A 23,331-nucleotide genomic window follows, 5' to 3' on the forward strand; every position below is an offset into this window, starting at 1 on the left:
GGCTGTTCTGTTTTGCAATGGGGTAAATGTGTTTTCCCCTTGCAAATGAGTTTGAATCCTAGAATGGTAACAAAATGTATCTGGCAACATGTATAATAATCCCAGTCTAAAAACAAAGCAATGACTGTTTGCAGTGTTTAACATCCTATTCTTTGGAGTCCCTGTAATGTAAATCCTCTCTCTTTTTTATTGGTCCTTGTGATGTATGAGCTCAGATTATAAACCTGTTGGGAAGGAAATTTGTCTTCTAATTCTCTAACGTAGGTAAGTGCCAGGTAAAAGGCCATGAACACCAAGGGGGGCTGATCCATATCACTTAATGATGAGGGAGATTCTTGATGTAGAGCAGTTGGGAGTTGAGGGAGACTGTCATTAGGGCAATGATCTCCAAGGGTGAAATGTTCTGAAACTGGAAGCCTGTGGAAGATTTTGGAAGGGACCCAGGAAGGAAGAGCAAATGGGAGCAAGAAGAAGCAGCAAAGCTTTGGAGAAAGATCCTGGGCCTGGGGTTCAGCCATTTGTCTGCTACGTGGCCTTGGGAAAATCACTTCTCTGTGCCTTAGTTTTGTCATCTGTAAAATGGGGATTAAGATTGTGAACCCCTTGTGGGACATGGACTGTGTCCAATCGGATTAGCTTGCATTTTACCCTAGCACTTAGTACAGTGTCTGGCATATAGTTATTCGCTGAGCAAATGCTATTTCGGGGGAGGGTTGGGGGGAGGGGAAAAGGGAAGGGGGGGCCGAGAGAGAAAGGAAGGGGAGTAAGGAGACAAGGAGGGAAAGAACAAAGACTCCAGATCTGATTTTCTTCCAGGTCACTTAGAAGTCCCACCCTGCTGCAGGATCACACTATTCACTCCTACATACAGAATGGAAAAGTAGCTCTCCAGTGCTGTTTGAAACTTTTTATGACTTGTGATGGTAATATGAAATTTCCAACCTATGCTAGAGGGTATTACATCTAAGGATTTTCCCAAATTTACATCTCATTAAGTAGTGTCCAAAGAGAGATTGTAAATTCACAAAGAATGATTTGGAAAGATTATAGACCCCAGAAATGCGTGGTATGAATGTGGGGAAGAGAAGGTGGCACTTGAATTGGGTATTTGATGTTGGTAGGGAACATGTCTATCAACTCGGTTATATTGTGCTCCTCAAGCACTTAGTACAGTGCTCTGAACACAGTAAGCACTCAATAAAGACCACTGATTGATTGACAGATCAAAAGATTGGCAAAAGTGTATCTCTAACAACTAGAAGGCCTAGAAAAAGAGTAATTAATGTGAAAAAAACTGAAGAAAAGTGAAAGCCTTATTAGTTTTAGTGCTTTTCAAAGAATAAAAAATATAGCTTTAGGACACCAGTCAAGAAAAAACAAATAATGTTTCATGTTGGATATTTCAAAGAACTCGGTGTCTTGGAACCTGGTTTCACACGATATAATTACAATTAAAATCCTTGTAGTAGTCTGCAAAAGCTGATCTACTTATATGGAGGGTGTAGAAACGAGGGAGAAATTAATGATTATCCTGTCATTATCAAGCCACTTAAGAAATGAGGAAGAGAAATTCAATTGTAATTCATTCAGGGAGAAAGAGGGGAAATAGATGGAATCATAATGCTTACACATTGCTGCACAATTCACATGCTTCTATAAACATAAAAGCAGACCTCCAAAAATACTCAAAGCTCTATAAATCCATAAGCTTTCTTGGAGCTGAGCATATCTTCACTCTAAACGGATAGATGGGTGACAGCCCCTCCTCTCCTGAATTTATAAGCCCTGTCTCATTTATTGATTGGCTCTCATCTTACTTCCAGAACCTTCCAATCTTCCAAAGGATTTGGGGAAATAGAGTTCTTCTGGGCTTTGGAAAATGAGGCTCCCAGGAGGAGAGGACTGCAGAAATACATTTCCTACCATTAGAACATTTTAAAAAATGATGAGAAATGACATTCGTGGATCAAATCAGAGGGCATCCAGATCAATATTCTGTCTCTGCCAGTGACAAAAGAATGTTGGGAGGAATTATGTGATAATAAATTAAGCACTTACCCTTTCCAGACCAAGCCCCACTTTTCCTCATCTCCCACTCCCTCCCGTGTTGCCCTGCCTTGCTCCCTTTGCTCTTCCCCCCTCTCCCAGCCCCCCAGCACTTACGTATATAGCTATAATTTATTTATTTATTTGTATTGTTGTCTGTCTCCCCTGCTGTAGACTGTGAGCTCGTTGAGGGCAGGGATTGTCACTCTTAATTGTATTATATTTTCCCAAGTGCTTAAAACAGTGCTCTGCACACAGAAAGCATTTAGTAAATACGATTGAATGAATGAGTGAATGTGTGAGCTAAGGGCTGAGTTAAATATAAGATAATTATTTTGGACACAGTCCATGGCACACGATCTAAGCGGGGAGGATTACAACTGTGAGCCTGATGTGGAATATGGACTGCATCTCACCTGATTACCCTCTATATACCTCAGGGCTTAGAACAAAGTCTGGCCCAAAGGAGGGGCTTAACAAACACCATAAAGATACAGGAGGCCCAGGGTCCTTCTACTAGGCCATGCTGATGCTGCTTCTCATCCTTAGCATGGAATTAGAGAGCCTTAATAAAATCCCCCATCTGCTTTACCAAACAATAGTGGCAGTGGCCCTTAAGAATCCTTACATTGTATCACCAATGCACCATCACAAAAAGGAACCGTTGAAGTCCCTTAAATTCTGTTTACCAACTCTCTCTTTGGCTCTCTGTGCCCTTTGAAATATTCGTAATCACTGCTTTTAAAATGCTTCATAAATCAGAATTATCCCACATGCCAAAGAAACTCACCACCACATGCATCACTGGAAATAGAAGCAATATTTCTTTGGATGCCACAGAGAGAATTGTCACCTTCCCCCTGGGATGACATTTTGTGTCTTTTTCTCATTTCCTCTCTTTCAGGAATATTCTCATTTTCTGAATTTCTGCTTCTTGTTTCTTTTTCTTTTTTTTCCCCCTTCGTGTCTTGTTTGCTCTCCTGGACACTCTGTGCCCTGCCTCACAACCTCCTTTTATTTATTAGGTAGTGGGCTGCCTCTGGATTTTTATAAACCAAACAATCATTGCCAGTTTTCTGCCTCTCATTGGCTGCAGGGCACTCTGGAGTCCATTACTTTGGACTGCTGAGAATTAATGGATGTTATCAAGTAGTGAGGAGGCAGAAAAAATATTTGAAACCACACAACCCAGTCCCTATACTTACATCTTAACTTTAAAAATGCTGCCTGCTAAATTGAAGAAAAAAAGTCACCAAGATGATTGTAATCAGTCAGTCGTATGTACTTATTGAAGCGCTTACTGTGTGAATCACTTGTCAGTCATCTCAAAGATTATCTTACTGACTAGGGAGTCAATCATGTTTATTGAGCCCTTATTGTGTGCAAGGTACTGTACTAAGCACTTGAGAGAGTACAATATAATAGACATATTCCCTGCCCACAGTGAGCATACAGTCTAGCCAGGGAGACAGATATAAACAAAATTACAGCCATGTTCATAGGTGCTGTGGGGTTGTGGGCCAGGGGTGGGGGGAATGAATAAAGGGAACAAGTCAGGGTGATGCAGAAGGGAGTGGGAGAAAAGGAAATAAGGCCTTAGGGAAGGCCTCTTGGAGGAGATGTGCCTTTGATAAAGCTTTGAAGGCAGGGGAGAGTCATTGTCTGTTAGTTATGAGGATGTTCCAGGCCAGAGGCAGGATGTGGGTGAGAGGTATATGGCGAGATAGATGAGAGGGCCAGAGGGCCCCTTCAGTTATGTTTTCTCCCATCACCCTGAGATAGATGAGAGGGCCAGAGGGCCCCATCAGTTATGTTTTCTCCTATCACCCCCCAGTCCCTTTTTCTCAGTACAGGTAAGTGTACATTCATGTGAAGACTCCTCCTCGAGATCATAAGCTCGTTGTGGGCAGGGAATGTGTCTACCAACTGTGTACTATACTCTCCTAAGCACTTAGTTCAGTGCTGTGCACCCAGTAAGCGCTCAGTAAATATCATTGATTGACTCTGGGTGAGTTCTACCAAGCTACCCTCTCAACTCAATATTCCGTTCTCTGCCTCCTGTTGGCCATTAGGTTTTGCATCTGGTCTTATGATCCTCTTCTCACTGAAGGGGCTGAGGACCTGAAATCACCAAAGGGTCTCTATCTACTCTTGATGATCCGGTGACTTAATATCCAGCTCACAAACCAAGCTCCTCGCCATCTCCCTTCACTTGTAACAAAAGCAAAGAAGTGTCCTGTTTTTTCATTTGACCCTCCTACCTCTTATTCCAATATATGTATACATAAAAATATATGCAGTCTCCTTTTTCCTCCCATTTGTAAGTGATTTCAGTATCTGTCTCTCCTGTTTGATTGTAATAATATTGATAATAATAATAATTGTGGTATTTGTTAAGCACTTGCTATGTGCCAAGCACTATACTAAGCACTTGGGGGAGTACAGAGCACTTGGGAGAATACTAAGCAATGGGAGAGATACAAGATAATGAAAATAAGGTCCCTCGTGGGGCTCATAGTCTACGTAGGAGGGAGAAGAGTTATTGACTCCCCATTTTGCAGATGAGGGAACTGAGGCCCTGGGAAGTTAAGGTCACACAATAGGGAAGTGGCAGAGCTTGGAGTAGAACCCAGGTCCTCTTCCAATCTAGCAGGGGAGACGGAAACTAAAATAGGATTCAAAAATACGTACCTGTGTGCTTTGGGGCTGGGGAATGAGTAGAAAGACAGGAAAAGAAAGGAAGAGATATTGATGGAGGACATAGGGAGGGAGGAGAAGGAAGAGGGGTAATTACCCAAAGGAGCACTAAGAGAGGAAGACTAAAGGGGTGGAGAGTGGGGGAAAAAGACCTCATAACCATGATTTCTATCTAACTTTTCTCTGTATTTTGATTGGTTGATTAAAAGGAGGTCAAATTATTTTCAAGTAAGAACTGAGAAGATCTGGGAAGTTATTTTGAAGGGCATGAAGCTCTGGTTTGATTGGTCATTGAATCACCCTAATTTATTTTAATTGTTAATGTTAGTTTGATAATAATAACTCTGGTATTTAAGTGCTTACTATGCTCCAGGCACTGTACTAAGCACTGGGGTGGGTACAAGCAAATTGGGTTGGACAAAGTCCCCGTCCCATATGGGACTCAGTCTTGATCCCAACTCAGTCTTGATCCCCATTTTACGGATGAGGTAACTGAGGCACGGAGAAGTGAAGTGACTTGCCCAGGGTCAAACAGCAGACAAGTGGTGGAATCAGGATTAGAACCCATGACCACCTGATTCCCAGGCCTATACTCTATCCACTAAGCCATACTGTTTCTCACCCCAAAAAGCCTCTAGTGACACCAAAGACACCAGGTACTGTAAAATTAGAAATTCCCCAGACTTGGTATTTCACCAGTTACTTGGTTTAAAAAGAACACATCCATTGCTCATGTCTGATCTCAGGCCCCACGTGTGATGGATTTTTTGCTTGTATACTATTTCTACAGTTAAAAAAAATATCGAGACTCCATATACTCTACTGAGGCTCTACAGTTTTTGAGAAGTTCTAGGGCCATGTGGTTTTCAGTCATTAGAGGCCTCATTGAAAGAGGTCTCATTCTCCTTGGGAAATGTGCTTTAAAAAAAAAAAGCATTTCTCAGGAGCATTTTGAGATTACAGTTCTAGTCCCATTGCTTAAAACCCTAAATACAGACCAGCTCCATTGAAGTCTGGAGAAAGATATGAATGGAGCCAAATACTAGCAGTGAGCGATTGGCTAAAATCAGAATAGAAAAATTGAGTTTAGGGATTTGCATTTGAATAATTGGTATTTTACAAACTCCTTATTCTTTTTTGTGCCTTGGTAGGAAATGCAATATTTCACTGCCAAAATTAGTGCAGTCTTGGCCAAATGGAGATATAAATCTTTCACTAGGCCTTAAAGAACGTAGACTCAGGCTTTCAAATGCCCGTAATTTCAACATGTAATCTATTTGGTCTCTAGATTTATGTTGTCAATCCAAAGTATTTAACATGCCGATTAATACTCAGGACATTGAAACATATTTACCCTTTGTGAAAACTGACTTGGGAAGCTTGAATGTGTGGGTGCATAATATACATGTAAAGGGAGTATAATAACTCCCTAAGTCTTATATAGCTCCCTAGGGGCTTGTTTTCTCAAAGCAAATAATGAAACTGAGCATTGTCTCTGAGGTAGAATCTGCTGAGAATACATTATGGCCACAGGTTAGGTTTCGGACTTAAATGGATGACGTAATGATATTAACCGGTGGACTCATTAGGGCTGAGCACTGACTGGGGTCCCCTTTTCATTCCCTGAAGGGAAAAAGAGGAAAGAATTAAAACCCCAGCTGTAGGATAGATTAAATGATTTCACGCTCACTCTTGAGAACAAAACCACTGACTTTGGGACTTTGCTCCTTAAAGTGTAGTGGATAGAGCATGTGGTCTTAGAGTCAGAAAGTCATGTGTTCCAATTCCAGCTCAGCCACTTGTCTGCTGTGTGACCTTGGGCAAGTTACTTCACTTCTCTGTGCCTCAGTTACCTCATATGTTAAATGGGGACTGAGACTGTGCACCCCATGTGGGACAGGGACTGTGTCCAACCTGATAAACTTGTACCTACCCCTGCTCTTAGTACAGTGCCTGGCACATAGTAAACACTTAACAAATACCACAATTATTCATCATTATTAAAGTGAATTTGGAATTCTATAATAATTCCCACTGAGGCGACTGTTTCTTTTCATCACTTGCCAATTCAGTTGCAGACCAGATGATGGAACAGTCACAATGCACTCTTGTAGTCCAAGACCACACATCATGCAGGTAACCAGGGAAGTAACCCCCCCCCAGGCTTTGCACTCTGGCTATATATCGATCAATCAGTGGTATTTATTGAGCATTTACTGTGGGTGCAGAGCCCCGGGCGAAGCGCTTGGAAGAGTACAGTCCAATAGCATGGCTGGACACAGTCCATCTGTTCAAGGAGCTTACAATCTAGTATGCTCTTTCTCAAGCTGCCAAATGGCAGGCTAAGGTCCACTAGGCATATAATAGTTGTGCTATTTGTTAATCGCTGTGTCCCAAGCATTACACTAAGCGCTGGAGCGGATGCAAGATAACGAGATCAGTCCCAGCCCCTGACCCACATGAAGCTTGCAGTTTTGAGTAGGAGGGAAAACAGGTATTGAATGCCCATTTTAAAGATGAAGCGATTGAGGCACAGAGACATTAAGCGACTTGATCAAGGTCACACAGCGTGCAAGCAGCAGAGCCTGGATTAGGTCCCAGGTCCTCTGATTTCCAGGCCTGTTCCTTTTATTACTACTTAATCTTCCCAGCAATGAAATACTGCAAACTGAGTCACTAAGAAGGTGGAAGATCTGCCACATATCAACCCCAACTAGTTCTTAGGACCCTCCTCTAATACACTGAACACGTCCTCCCCACTCCTGGAGAATGGGGCATTTGTGAAATAATCAGTCAATCAATCTGTGGTATTTATTGAGCAGTTTTCTGTGTACAGAACACCATATTAAACATTTGGGAGAGTACTGTACAACAGAATTGGTAGGCATGTCCCCACACACCAGATGTTTACAGTCAAGAGGAGGAGGAGGTAAAAGGTACGTGGGTACTCTTTTCTTAGATGCTCAGGTTTTACTTTCACTCTACCAATGCCCAAGATGGCCAGGCCTGATTTTAACGTACTTTATAAAAGCCGAGCAGCCCATCTTAGACCCAAATAAAATATGGCTCCCAAGGAAGTGAAAATGCAATCCTTGAAGAGAGTGTGATTTGAGTCCAGCCCCAGGGGGGCCAGGGCCATCCTCAAGCTTCACCACAGGAACTAGATTAGCAGTTCCATTACCAAATACTTATAAACTCTAATTATGGAAAATGATGCAAATGACTTTGCCCTTCACTGGATTGGATTCAGCTGGGAAAGAAGGGGGTGTTTACAATGAGCTTTTCTTGTCTTTGGATTCTTTTAGGAGGAGATTTTGAGGGAAAGGTGTTCAATACACAAGGCTTTCTTAAAGGTCACTGCTCCAAATTTTTTCAGGCTGCCTAATCTAGGAATGGTCCGATTGTGGTCAATCATGAGTAGACTCCAATGCCCCCAACAACAAATCCTTCAGGTCACAGTTCTTCCCATCTTCAAATCCCCTCCTAAAATCCCATTTCCTTCAGGAAGCCTTCCCTGATTAATTCTCATTATCCTAGGTCCACATCAGCCCTTCCTCACCGTCAGCACTAGTGTATCTCATTCCTATGCTCACGTGCCTATTTCATTTATATTTTCAATTACTTAGTTTTTTCATCCTGATTCATTTGTATTATTTCCTGTTCAATCAATTAGTGATATTTTTGAGCACTTGCTGTGTGCATAGTACCATACTGAGTGCTTGGGAGAGCCATCTAGAATAGAGTTAGAAGCAGCGTGGCTAAATGGAAAGAGCACGGGCTTTGGAGTCAGAGGTCATGGGTTCGAATCCCAGCTCCACCACATGTCTGCTGTGTGACCTTGGGCAAGTCACTTCACTTCTCTGAGCCTGTTACCTCATCTGTAAAATGGGGATTAAGACTGTGAGCCCCACGTGGAAAAACCTGATCACCCTGTATCCCCCCCAGAACTTAGAACAGTGCTTTGCACATAGTAAGCACTTCACAAATGCCATCAACATTATTATTATGTGGCAGGAGTTGTGGACAGGAAAAGTGTCTACCAACTCTGTTTTACAGTGCTCTCCCAAGTGTTTAGTACACTGCTCTACGCTCAGTAAATGCAACTGATTTATTGGAGGAAAGCAATAGAGGACTTTCAGAGAAGACTGCTGTGGTTTGACTATGCCAACCAAAACTGGTTGGGCTGGCCAGAGAGAGAGAGAAAGGCAAAGAGACCTTGTCTTTGATCTTGTGTAATGGCTGCTATATCCAGTTCCCTCAGCTTCCAAGTCCTCATCCCTGTGCTCAGGGGACAAGAAGTCAGTGGAAGAGCCTGTGGATCTACTAATTCCCACTGTTGCCGGGCTCAGCATCATGTCCCAGGAGACTGAGAGAATTCATTTCCTTCTCTTTGAGGAACAGTTGAAAAGCAGCTTGGCCTGGTGGAAAGAGCACGGACCCAGGAGACAGAAGGCCTGGGTTCTCATTCCGCCTCTGCCACTTGCCTGCTCTGTGACCTCAGGCAATCCACAGTGTGCCTCAGTTTCCTTAGCTGTAAAATGTGGATTAAATACTTCAAAACATCCCTCCTAATGTAGAGTATGTTTCCCTTAGGTGACAAGAACACTGATCTGATGATCTTGTTTCTCCCCCACCTTGTAGTACAGTGTTTGGCCCATAGTAACTGTTTAACTATTATCATTATTACAGAGAATCATTTGTGTAAGGGCAGATCTTCCTTGGCATGGCAATTGGAAAGTGCAGCTTTCTCCTTGTTATCTGTCTGATTGATTCTAAATTACCACAGCCCCTGCCATTTGAGCTCCTGTTGTGTTCATTAAGAAGATGATTATGACTTTTAGGACCAAAATAATTTCAGTTTATATTTTCAAGCCGTGTCGACAATGCAACTTTTATAGTTCAGAAACCCTGAATTATCTTGTCTCTGAGAACCATCAGAACAGACGGACATTGTTGCAGGCTGGGACAGTGCAGTTGAAAGAGAAAACTGAAACTCCCATAAAGTCCACTGTCCTTATTTGAACTGATGGAACCACCTGTGGCTGTGAACATCTTTCCATTTCTTTGCTACTCATCTTTGTCAAAGGGCTACTCCCTACCTTCTCTCCCTTCCATGGTTTCAAGTAATAACTCATGCCTGTCCACCGTAATTGGCTTAACAATAATAATTGTTATTATGGTATTTGTTAAGTGCTGTGTGCAGGGCACTATTCTAAACACTGGGGTAGATACAAGATAATCAGGTTGGACACAATCCCTGTCCCACATAGGGCTCACAGTCTTAATCCCCATTTTACAGATGAGGGAACTGAGGCACAGAGAAGTGAAATGACTCACCCAAGGTCAAACAGCAAACAAGTGGCGGAGCCAGAATTAGAACTCATGACCTTCTGACTTGCAGACCTGTACTCTATCCACTGGGCCATGCTGCTTCTCCTAATTCTAATCTGGGTGAGAGAATGATTTAGACTGAGCCCCATGTGGGACAATGACTGTGCCCAACCTGATTATCTTGAGTCTACTCTGGTGATTAGCATAGTGTTTGGCACAGAGTAAGTGCTTAACAAATACCACAGTTATTACTGTGGTTATTATGTAATTCTTCTTTAGCTCCTAGGACTTGTTCAGTGATGTACTCCCTGCCTTGAGCCAGATGGAAATTAAAGATGGAATGACAATTAAATCCTACTCCCTACCACTTAGACTGTGAGTCCCATATGGGATTATCTCTTATGTACCCTAGTGCCTAATACAGAGCGTGGTACATAGTAAGTGCTTAACTAATACCATAATGTTAATAACTATACTCATTATCCTTTTAAGTGAGCAGACTGAGGGGAAGCCATGCGTATAGTTCCTCAAACTAATTAGCCAGTCTGCCCTAGGATATTAGGGGAATGTTTCCTGATCAGAATTACGGCAGAAAAGATGAAATTTGGGAGGAGGGGACACAGTGAGGATCTTGATCAGTAGTCAAGAAGATAGGACCCTGTAGGCTGTAAACTCTTTGTGGACAGGCATCACGTAAACCAACTCTAGTCTGTTGTACTTTTCAAGCACTTATTACAGTGTTGTGCACACAGTAAATACCATTGATTGATTGACTAAGCAGAGCATAGGCAGGCATCTTAAGTTAGAAAAATTAAAAAAATAGAATTCCACATTGTCCCTCCCTTTCCCTTTTGCTGCCCTCACTTCATTTAAGGCCAGTATCTTTATTATCTGACACCCAACCTGGAGAAGGAAATGTTTTTGAAGTGTCCTTAATGAAAGTAAATGGGCACTTGGAAAAAAACAAAAAAGGCCTTCTAAAAAAAATACCACCAGCTAAAGGAACTACACATCATAATTAGTCAAGCAACTAAGTATGTTTTCAGCCCTGTCCCTGCTGTTATTTGTGTCATACAGAGTTACCAAAACAGGGAGGAAAATAACCATTTCAGAATTGAAGCAAATTGTCTTTGGTGACTCTTCCAGAAATCTGATAGTAGAAGTAGAGGAATGAGAACCTAGATTTCTTATTTATTTTCTGTAAGAGTCCCTAAGAGTTTAGTTTTGGACCCCACAAACAAAGATGATTGAGAACTAATTCATTCATTCATTCAATCGTATTTGTTGAGTGCTTACTGTGTGCAGAGCACTGTACTAAGCGCTTGGGAAGTACAAGTTGGCAACATGTAGAGGTGGTCCCTACCCAACAACGGGCTCACAGTCTAGAAGGAGGAGACAGACAGCAAAACAAAATATATTAACAAAATAAAATAAATAGAATAGTAAATATGTACAAGTAAAATAGAGTAATAAATCTGTACAAACATATATACATATATACAGGTGCTGTGGGGAGGGGAAGGTGGTAGGGTGGGGGGATGGGGAGGGGGAGAGGAAGGAGGAGGTTCAGTCTGGGAAGGCCTCCTGGAGGAGGTGAGCTCTCAGTAGGGTTTTGAAGGAAGGAAGAGAGCTAGCTTGGCGGATGTGCGGAGGGAGGGCATTCCAGGCCAGGGGGAGGACGTGGGCCAGGGGTCGACGGCGGGACAGGCGAGAATGAGGCACAGTGAGGAGGTTAGCGGCAGAGGAGTGGAGGGTGCGGGCTGGGCTGTAGAAGGAAAGAAGGGAGGTGAGGTAGGAGGGGGCAAGGTGATGGACAGCCTTGAAGCCGAGAGTGGGAGTTTTTGCCTGATGCGTAGGTTGACTGGTAGCCACTGGAGATTTTTGAGTAGGGGAGTAACATGCCCAGAGCTTTTCTCCACAAAGATGATCCGGGCAGAATTAGTCAACTATTAGTTTTAATTGGGTGCTTACTTCATGCAGAACACTGTACTCATTTCTTAGAGAGTGCATTAGAGTAAGCAGACACAATATCTGCCTTCAAGGACCTAACAATCTAGAGGGAAAGATAAATGTAAACTAGGAAAAGGATAAGAATTGAATTGGAATAGGAAGATTAAATGCATTGTGAGAGACTGAAAAAACTGGGATTATTCAGACTGGAGAATATAAAATCAAAATTACCTAAAGAGCTTATTTTCCAAAGTATGTAAAAGGATAAATGAAAGATGTCTGGAGGTTCCATGATGTTGTAACAGTATCTTCTCTGGTTCCTCCAAACTTGGTAAATCACCTTGTCTGTGGTTAGTAATTGCAGTCCTGCTGTTTCAGATCAAGTTTCCAAATATTTTAAAGAGCCCAGAATACACCACCCACCTCCAAAGGAAAGAAGCCTGTCCCCTTGTAAGTTCCCATTAGGAATGTAAATGTTATTTCAAAAACTAACTACTGAACTCTTTAAATGGTTTCAGTTATCCATTTGGACATTAATAGTTCACAGTTTACCCTCCCAAATATTTTATTTTTGCCAAAGATTTTTATTAACAAAAACAGAAACTTTTATGTGCAAGCCCGCTTTTCCAGTGCCTAAGTGCAATGTTCTAAGTGCTTGGGAGAGTATAGTATAACAGAACTGATAGACACATTCCCATGCCCAGTACAAACTTACAGTCTGGTTGGGGACTGCAAGCTTCCCGAGGGCAGGGGCTGTGTCTTCTACTTCTACGAAACTTTCCCAATCAATCAATCAGTGGTATTGATTGAATGCTTACTGAGTGCAGGCCAGCATGCTGGGTCCTTAAGATAATGCAATAGAGTAAGCAGACTCAATTCCAACCCTCAAGAAGCTTACAGTCTAGCAGAGGGGACAGACATTTAAAAGCAGTTTACAGGTAGGGCATGGAGCTGGGTTAAAGGATTTCTACATAAGTCTCAATTCCTTAGTTTTACACTACTAGGTTACATGGTTTGCTTACCTTGAGCGGTGTCCGTTTCTGCTCAAGTGATTTTGCAGCTTTGATGCTACTCAGAGAATACTTCTGACCCCCAGACCTGTGCTCTTTCCATTAGGTCACACAGCTTCAAGCACTTAGATACCCTACCTCCACAGCACTTATGTGCCTATCCTTATGCTCTGTTGTTTCTCTTATCTATAATTTACTCTAATGTATGTCTTCCCCTGCTAGATTATAAACTCCTCCAGGATAGAGATCCTGTCTACTCACTCTATTAAACTGTCCCAAGTGCTTAATACAGTGGTTGGCGTACAGTAAGGGCTAAATAAACACTACTGATTGATTCCCCAACATAAGCGCTTAGTACAGTGCTCTGCACACAGTAAGCGCTCAATAAATACGATTGATGATGATCCACTTTACCTGGCCTCCCAAGCTTCTTTCTTCCAGGTCCTGTGGACTCAGGCTGTGCAGCTTGGCTTAATGAATAGAACCCGGGCCTGGGTGTCAGAAAGACCTGGGTTTTAATCCCATCTCCACCATATGTCTGCTGTGTGACCTTGAGCAAGTCACTAACCTTCTCTGTGCCTGTTACCTCCTGTGTAAAATGGGGATAAGGGTGTGAGCCCCATGTGGGATAGGGACTGTGTCCCTAGGGACTTGATTAACTTGTATCTACCCCAGAATTTATCTAATAATTATTACTATCACATCACAGCTTGCATGTAGTCACCAAGAGTCCCTCAAATCTCTAAATTTTACACTGTAGCCCTTATCTTAGAGCAACCTCCTCCCCCCTGAATCCCATTGACTTTTATATACCTACAACAAACTCCCAGGTTTGTGTATATCCTTAAGCCAAATGCTTAAGCTTCCCTTCATTCCCCCTTTCCTGCCTTCCTTAGCTATGAAGGTATTCACTTCCGAGCTCTGTCTCTCAATCACTGAACTACCGGGATTGTCTTCGCTTCCTTTCTTCCTCCCAAGACTCCTTCCCTCTAATCTCTTCCATGAAAGCATTCCAGGATGATTGGAAATGAAACAGTACTTTTTTTCCTGTACACAAACCTCTCCAAACATATACTCATAGCTCTCTCTTGCCTCTCCCGCTCCACAAAATACCTCCTTCTCTTTGTGCATAATATACACAATTTATTTTGGTTTTGATATTTTAATAGTTATCTGGATCTATGTTGTTTGCACATGAGACACCTTGTTGGGGAAGGAAGTGAGTCTCTCAGTTGGAGTGCCATGGGACTCAGTAGATTTTTATTGCTATTAAAACACTTGCAGGTGGCTCTCATCATAGTAATGTGACATGCGGATGGGAAGGTTAGTACTGCTACTGCTCTGTGGTAAGTGCAGTACTTGTTGAACAGGACTCTTGGGGAATGAGCAGGAAATCATTACCAGTGAGTGAGATCCAGCATAGCATAGTGGTCTATGTACCCTAGGCCTGGGGGTAAGAAGGTCATTTTTTTTATGGTATTTGTTAAGGGCTTACTATGTGCCAAGCAATGTACTAAGTGCTGGGGTGAATACAAGCAAATCAGGTTGAACACAGTCCTTGTCTCACATGAAGCTCGCAGTCTCAGTCCCCATTTTACAGATGAGGGAACTGAGGCACAGATAAGTGAAGTGACTTGCCCAAGGTCACACAGCAGACGAGTGGTGGAGTCCGGATTAGAATGTGCTGTGTCTAGTGTTTCTTTGTCTAGTCAAGACTCCTAGGCTTGTGCTTTATCCAATATGCCTGGATCTGCCACTTGGCTGCTGTGTGATTAACACCTAAAGATCAACACTCAGCCACCATTGATGCACTGCTTTTCTCTCTCACATTGCATTTTTGGGTAGGGTAGTTGAAGAGAAGGCTGACAGCAGAGTTGATACTCAAGCGGCTGTGCAGGCAGAAAGGTTTTTGAGGGGTAGAGAAGCCCACTCTTGAATGCTGCATTGTGGTAGTACTGTCGGGTGACCATCAGGATTGGCCTTCCTACCTTAGGAAAGGTTGGCGAAAACATCACAATTCCAAGAGAGAATTTTGAAAACAGCAAAAAAATCTTACCTCCAGGATGGAATGGATTCTCAGTCTCCATTCATCTTTTTGGCCATGTCAACACTTAGGAATAGTATCTCATCATTTTAAGATGTCAAGAAAGGGGACACCTTTCAAGCATTTCCAACTCATAATGTCAGAGAGCACATCTGCTCCATAATGGTTCCTAAAAGGGGAACAAAAAAATGCTAAAGTATAAAAAAAAAAAACAAAAAAAAACAACATTTTCATAGGTCAGAAAAATGCATCTGGCTCTAAAGTTCTCAAAGTTCACATTCAGGGGGAGGAAATTACACAGTAAAATGATTTGAGGTAGTCCTTATTGTCTAATTCACTTTACACAGGGGAATTCCTTTCCCAGCAAGATTAAGGCCCAACTAACTCAAATGATGATTTTTGCCTGTGTCCTGAGAGAAAGTGGATATATTGGGGATAGAAAATAAATTCTCATGGCAAAGTTTTGTAATTCAATTGAAATGTATTCAGTCAGAATGTGGAAAACTTCAAAGGGCTTAGTGCACATGAAGCACTTAAATATATTATTATTATTATTACTATAGTTTAAAGCCAATGATTTTACCAAAAATACTTAATTTGCTGCAGTTAACACAGAAACCTATTTCTCATTAATACCAAACCATTAAGTTCTATGTCAAAAAGCAGTAAACCCCAACTCCAAAGCCTCTTTGCAGGTTAATTGAGTGACTATATTACCAGAGCCACTTTGGGAAGCAGTGGTGACAGAAACCCATTTCATTCTGTGGCCTCTCTTAGTTTTGTGAACTTACCAGAAATAAATTGTTCTACGTAATTCTTGGGACATTCAGATGCTGCAGTATTGTAGACAATGAGAACAGAGATCTTTGGGCTCAGAATTGGATGAGCTTGTACAGTTGAGTTGCCAAAGCTTCTCAGGGTTTTTTTTTTCCCCCCAAATGTTGCGTTCCTGAGTGTAGTGGAAGATGGGGCCCTGAAGGGGCAAATCCCATAAAACCATTGCAGCTGCGTTCTCTGGGTAAAAAATAAAAGGGAGACAATTTCATACTTTGCTGAAATTTGATTGCCTATTTTCTGTATGTAGATTTCTCATTACAGTAGCTGCAGCTGTTGCCTGGGATGTGTCTTCTCACTGATGATGGAGTCTCTCATCCCTGTGGAAAGCATTTAATTTGCCTTTGAACAGCTCACAACTTATTCAGATTTGTTATTGGGTGGTTTTGGGTGGTTTTTTTTCTTCCCCCATTAGGAAGGAGCAGTGACTTGGTTTTGAAGGCTGCCGCTGTTCTAGTCCAAACAAAAGAATATCTGTTCTAGTCGGGAAAGGTTATTTAAGCAAATTCAATACTGGGCTATGCAGAAGCTGAGGAGCTTTATCCTCACTAGGAGTTGTTTCTGCCATCAGCACAAATTGTTAAAGAAGATAACTCTTCAGAGACAAAAGATGATGATTTCTTCCACAAGGGAGATGAGGGAAGGTGTAGAAAGAAATAATTTTTTTAATTGTGGTCAGATTTGGTAACCTGAAGGTTCTTTTTTCTTCTAATTAGTGTTGAAAAGCAACTGTGTTAAAAGTCTACATCCTAAGCTCACATGGCTTCAAAGCTGTAAAAGTTCCATGCCTTTTTGGAGACCGAAATAATCCCAGAGCCGTCATCAAATGCTTTATGTTCTCCCAGTTTGGAGTTTATTGTTGTTAGCAGGGTAACACTTGATCCTCTTTGTGCTGAAGTCTAAACATGTCTGATCAGCCCATTGTCACAGTCAAAACCAGTTGCATTGGTCTGTGATAAAACATGTTTGCATTGGACAGTCAGTGCTGGCTGAAGGGAAAGAAGAAGCAACATGGCCTCGTGGAAAGAGCCTGGGCCTGAGCGTCAGAGTCCTCGGTTCTAATCCCAGTTCTGCCACTCCCTGATGGTTGATCTTGGGCAAGTCACTTTACTTCTCTGTGCCTCCTTTCCCTCATCTGCCAAATAGGAATTCAATATCTATTCTCCCTCCTACTTGGGCTGTGAGCCCCAACTGGAACCTGATAATCCTGTATCTCCCTCAGTGCTTAGTACCTGGTAAGTGGTTAATAAATACCGCAATTGTTATTATTATTATTCCTGTGCTTGGCATATAATAGGCGCTTAAGAAATTATCTCAAATTCCTAAAGTCCTGAAAAATGAAAGATTTGGGTCTCCTATTTGGGCTGTCAGGAGGAGGAGAAGAGTGTTTGCAAATGGAATGGTTTACTTTGGCCTCTGGATGATGTGAAATGGGAAAAGGTACAGAAAATACAACAGCTGGGAAGCTGTGGGAAGTGGTGGGGGCTGGGGAAAGAACACATGGCTGGAAGTCAGGAGCCTGGAAAGTCATGAAACTTCTCCCAGTCTTTTGCCTCGTATGAAATGGGGATCAAAATACCTGCTCGTATAATGACGCAGTAGTATCACAGAACACCATTCAGCTTTCTCAACTTCACCTAATGCATTTCTGTCTTTTGATGATGAATTAACAATAAAAAAGTATGAATGCCAACTTCTCCTGATGCCAACTGGCTAATGATTTAGATCTCAGTTTTATGACAACAAATGTATATTCTCTTGAATTTTTAGCCAGCCATTAGGTTTAAGCTATGTAGTCACAGCTTGTGGCAGTTTGGTTAACCACCTAATTCAGTGCAGTGCCCACAGTAAGAACTTAATAAATGAAGCTGCAGTGTGTACTTGGGTGTTCAGTTGTTGACCTTCTAAGGCATCTCTCAAACATTTCCTTCCTTTTCCCAGTCAGTCAATCAATCAATCAGTAGTATCTGTTGAACGCTTACTGCATGCACAGCACCATACTGGAGTGCTTGGGTGAGCACAATAGAAAATAGTGGGTAGACATTGTCCCTGCCTATAAGAAATTTGCAGTCTAGAGGGGGAGACAAATACTAAAATGAATTATTCATTCATTCAATAGTATTTATTGAGTGCTTACTTTGTGCAGAGCACTATAGTAAGCGCTTGGGAGAGCACAGTACAACAATAAACAGACACATTTCCTGCTTACAATGAGCTTACAGTCTAGAAGGGGGAGACAGACATTAGTATGAATAAATAAATTAGAGATATGTGCATAAGTGCTGGGAGGGGAGAAGGACAAAGGGAACAAGTCAGGGCAATGCAGAAGGGAGGGGGAGAAGAGGAAAGGCGGGGCTTAGGAGAAATGGCAGAATAACAAGATGTGTATGTAAGTGTTGGGGTGGGGTGATTAGCAACATGCTTAAGGGGTACAATGCATAGGCAATTCAGAGCAGAGGGTGAATAGGGCGGGAAAATGAGGGCCTCTTGGAGGAAGTGTGATTTTTTTAGTAGGACTTTGAAGATGGGGAGAGGGTTGATTCATGGGATATGAAGGTGGGGAGTGAGTTGCAGGCCAGAGGGGCTGGGCAAGAGCTAAGTAGCGAGATAGATGAGATGCAGGTACAGTGAGCAGGTTACAGTAGGTTCAGTGAGTCAGGATTACCTCCAAGTCCTTCCACGAAGATGCCAGTCTCTATCTTACGTGTTTTAAAATTCTTCACATTAGAATAATAATGGCATTTATTAAGCGCTTACTATGTGCAAAGCACTGTTCTAACCACTGGAGAGGTTACAAGGTGATTAGGTTGTCCCATGGGGGGCGCTCACAGTCTTAATCCCCATTTTCCAGATAAGGGAACTGAGGCACAGAGAAGTTAAGTGACTTGCCCAAAGTCACACAGCTGACAATTGGCAGAGCCGGGATTTGAACCCATGATCTCTGACTCCAAAGCCCGTGCTCTTTCCACTGTCACGCTGCTTCTTGCATAATGAGATTCCCAGTGTCTCTAGCCCCCAACCCAGTGATTGGAACCAAGCTTGCATTACCTTTTGTAACGATGAAGGATTTGAAAATATAGAGTGCATCCAAATCAGACTTTAGAAGACTGGAACTTGATCGGTTTGGGGCAGTTTGATTTCCTCATTTGGCTTCTGAACTACACAACACACCCTTTGGGATAATATTAATTCAGAATGAATGGCACATCGTTTTAGGGAAACGTGAAGTCATGGCATATCCAGTGATGTTGCATGTCACTTGCAATATTATAAATGGTAATCTTTCCATCACTTACAAACTTTTTTGGGGGGTGGGGGGAAGCTTTTTTTCCCTTTGTAAACTCATGTCCCAAAGGGGAGAGTCAAATGAAGTGTAAAAATTAAAACTCTTTATATTCATATCCAAAGAGCTTGGGTAGGGGTGGCGGATTTGGGGCAGAGAAAATTCTACTTTCACTGCTACTGGTTCAGAGGGTGAATTTCAAATTACCGGCAGCCAATTTGGCTATAATTGCAATTTGATTGCAGTTAGTATTATAAAGACTAATGGGTGGGCACTGGGTTTCATCTTATTCAGATACTTCCAGGATATTGTTCAACAACCAACTCAGCTCATCAGACAGAAGAGTGACTGGGTCTTTTAGCATTCATGCATCCAGCCAATTCTGTTCTTTTTCATTTGGAGTTTCGTTTCAAAGGAGCCCTGGGGGCTTTGAAGTTCTTGATGACTCTGCGCATATCCCTTCCATTAACCAGTCTTAATGCAGTTGTGGGCCACCTCATTTGAGGGAACTAGCCAGTAAAAGGAGAGAGAAAGTCCAGCTGAAAAAGAGCAAAGGCAAATATACAGGTTGGAAAAATTAACTCTAAAATGTTTAAAAATAAAATGCATCTCTGTTCTAACCTTCCCCACCACCATCTGCTCATATGTAATCTTCGACAGACCACCATTCTCCCCACCTTGAAAGTCTTATTAAAATCACATCTCTTCCAAGAGGTTTTTCCGGACTAAGCTTCACTTCTCCTGCACCCTTTCCCTTCTGCTCTCACCCATACACTTGGCTCTGCACCCTTTAAGCACTTGATATTTGCCCCACAGCTCTTGCATATATATCCATAATTCATTTTAATGAATTATGAATTTGAGAAGAAGCATGGCCTAGTGGAAAAAGCATGGGAGTCAGAAGACTCATGTTCTAATCCCACTCCGCCGCTTGCCTGTTGTGTGGCCTTGGGCAGCATGGTGTAGTGGATAGGGCACAGCCCTGGAAGTCGGAAGGTCATGGGTTCTAATCCTGGCTCTGCCACTTTTCTGCCATGTGACCTTAGGCAAGTCACTTCTCTGTGTCTCAGTTACCTCCTCTGTAAAATGGGGAATAAGACTGTGAGCCCTATGTGGGACAAAGACTGTGTCCAACCTGATTTGCTTGTATGCACCCCAGCACTTAGTACAGTCCCTGGCACATAGTAAGCACTTAAGAAATACCATAATTATTATTTAACTTTTCTGTGCCTCAGTTACCTCATCCGCAAGATGGGGTTTCCGTACCTTCACTCATTCAATCAATCATATTTATTGAGCACTTTGTGCAGAATGCTGTACTGAATGCTTGGGAGAGTGTGGTACAACAATAAGCAGACACATTCCCAATGTACTTCTCCCTCGTACTGAGACTGTGAGCCCTGTGTGGGCCCTGATGAACCCCAGCTCTTAAGCAAGTGTTTGATACATAGTAAATGCTTAACAAATACCATTATTATTATTATTACTACCCCACAAGTCCTCTGACTCCCAGGCTGGTACTCTTTCCACTAAGCCATGCTGTTTCTCCACCTGTGTTTTCAAAACATAACAGTCCAGTGCTCTTTGGTTTATCTGAGCCACCACTAGATGCCAAAGAACTCACGGAACACGCTTGCTTTGAAAATGCACTGATAGACTGCTGCTCTTGTTTAGAGGAAAGAGGATGTTCTATTGGCATGAAACTTACTTATAATAATGATGACATCAAAACCATCTATTCCATCAGTTACCCTGGAGTTAGAACAAAGTATTTCAAAACACTCTGGGGCTCTGATATGATATGACACTTATCGAATTCTCTTTTCCAGTAGCACTTTTAGGATGATGATTAAATAGATTTAAATCTATCTGAGCTGAGAAGATTTGATCTAACTGCCCTAAGAGGAGAAAATATTAAGATGGGGGAACTGTCAGGGTAACCTCTCTGTGTTCCTTCCTATTTCTAATAGTGGTATTTGTTATGAGCGTACTATGTGCCATGCACTGCACTAAGCACTGAGGTTGGTGCAAGATAACCCAGTCAGGCGCAGTCTGTGAGACTTACAGTCTAAGTAGGATTGAGAACAGGTATTTAACCCCCATTGGTAACCGAGGCCCAGAGAAGTTATGTGACTTGTCCTAGGTCACACAGTGGGTAAATGGAGAATCCAGGTCCCCTGATCCCAAGGTCCATGCTCTTTCCACTAAGCAGCACTGCTTCTGGGCTGCAGGATAATTAGAGTGGACACTTTTCATTTCACATGGTTTCTAGCTCCTTGTTAGTCCCAGTGGCCTAGATTCTCCCTTAAAAGGAACTTAGAAAATGGGAGAGGCCAAGGTCATTATGGAGGAAGAATAAAGATCATTGTGGGGGCTATGTTTCCTTGGGAGGATTGCCTCACCAGGGCCGGGGCCAGGTTCTATTCAATAGGAGAAGAAGAGAGCAACAAGGCAAGGGAGATGGCTAACCGACAGCAGTGCAACTCAGGGTTGTTGATCTGTGGAAGAGGCAATAGGAGGCTCTTGGAGGTCTTTGAGGAATGGAATGATCAATCATTTTATCAGTGGCATTCATTGAGTGTGTATGCAGAGCATTGTACTAAGCACTTGGGAGAGTACAATAAAGCAGAGTTGGCAGGAATATTCCCTGCCCACAGCGAGCTTACAGACTAGGAAAAATGTGCTTTCATCCGTGCTTTAAAAAAGATGCATGCATCTTGTAAAAAGTGCTTTTAGAAGATGCATGTTGTTTTAGGTTGAAGAGGGGAAGACAAGAAGGTTGTGTTAGTCCATGGGGCTTGGGACTTACTTAAATGTGGGAAGGCCTCTTTCCCCGCTATATGATAACTGGGATGGGGTTCTAGTTCTACAATACCGAAGAGTTTGGGAACTACAGAACTAGAGAAATTAAAACTTAATACATTAATGATTATGGCATTTGTCAAGCACCTCTTCTGGGCCAAGGGCTTTGGTAAGTGCTAGGGTAGTTAAAATCTAGTCGGTTCCCTGCCTCGCATCTCTAAAGGACATCACAGCCGGTCACTTGGCCTTTCTCTACAGCCTAAACGTCCTTATCTCTGGCTCCAGCGGTCCCTTATGTGTACAGTGTTTCTGTCCTGTCCCTAGGTTCCTCCCATAACATATCCATTTGACATCACTTCGTGAAAAGTTATAGCCACATTGTGAAAGAGTCGCAAGCATCCACTGCTGCCTGAAAGTAACAGCCCCTGGCTGGTGTTTCAACTAAATTTTCTGAAATCCATCATGCCGGAAAGTAGAATTTACAATAGCTAGAGCTGCCGTCTGCACCACTGAGGCATGGGGTTTTCTTTCATTACTCTTCTGGGAGCTGAAAGGTTTCATTGGGAGACAGAAAATGAAGATATTCTGAATGATTTTTTTTAATGGTATTTGTTCAGCACTTACTATGTGCCAGGCATTGTACAAAGTGCTGGGGTAGATGCAAGCTAATCAGGCTGGACATAGTCCATGATTCACTCGGGGCTCAATCATACTCCCCGTTTCATAGATGAGGGAACTGAGGTACAGAGAAGTGAAGTGACTTGCCCAGAGTCACACAGCAGGCAAGTGGCGGAGCTGGGATTAGAACCCTGGTCCTTCTGACGCCCAGGCCTGTGCTCTAACCAATAGGTCATAATCATAAGAACAGAGAAGCAGCATGGCTCAGTGGAAGGAGCACAGGCTTTGGAGTCAGAGGTCAAGGATTCAAATCCTGCCCCTGCCAATTGTCAGCTGTGTGACTTTTGGCAAGTCACTTAACTTCTCTGTGCCTGTTACCTCATCTGTAAAATGGGGATGAAGACTGTGAGCCCCGTGTGGGACAACCTGATAATAATAATAATAATCATCGTATTTGTTAAGCACTTACTATGTGCAAAGCACTGTTCTAAGCACTGGGGGGATACAAGGTGATCAAGTTGTCCCACGTGGGGCTCACAATCTTAATCCCCATTTTACAGATGAGGTAACAGGCACAGAGAAGTGAAGTGACTTGCCCAAAGTCACACAGCTGACAAGTGGCGGAGCCGGGATTGGAACCCATGACCTCTGACTCCAAAGCCCGTGCTCTTTCCACTGAGCCGCGCTGCTTCTCTGATCACCTTGTAACCTCCCCA

This window comes from Tachyglossus aculeatus, chromosome 18, assembly GCF_015852505.1.
Source record: "Tachyglossus aculeatus isolate mTacAcu1 chromosome 18, mTacAcu1.pri, whole genome shotgun sequence".
NCBI classification, from domain to species: Eukaryota; Metazoa; Chordata; class Mammalia; order Monotremata; family Tachyglossidae; genus Tachyglossus; species Tachyglossus aculeatus.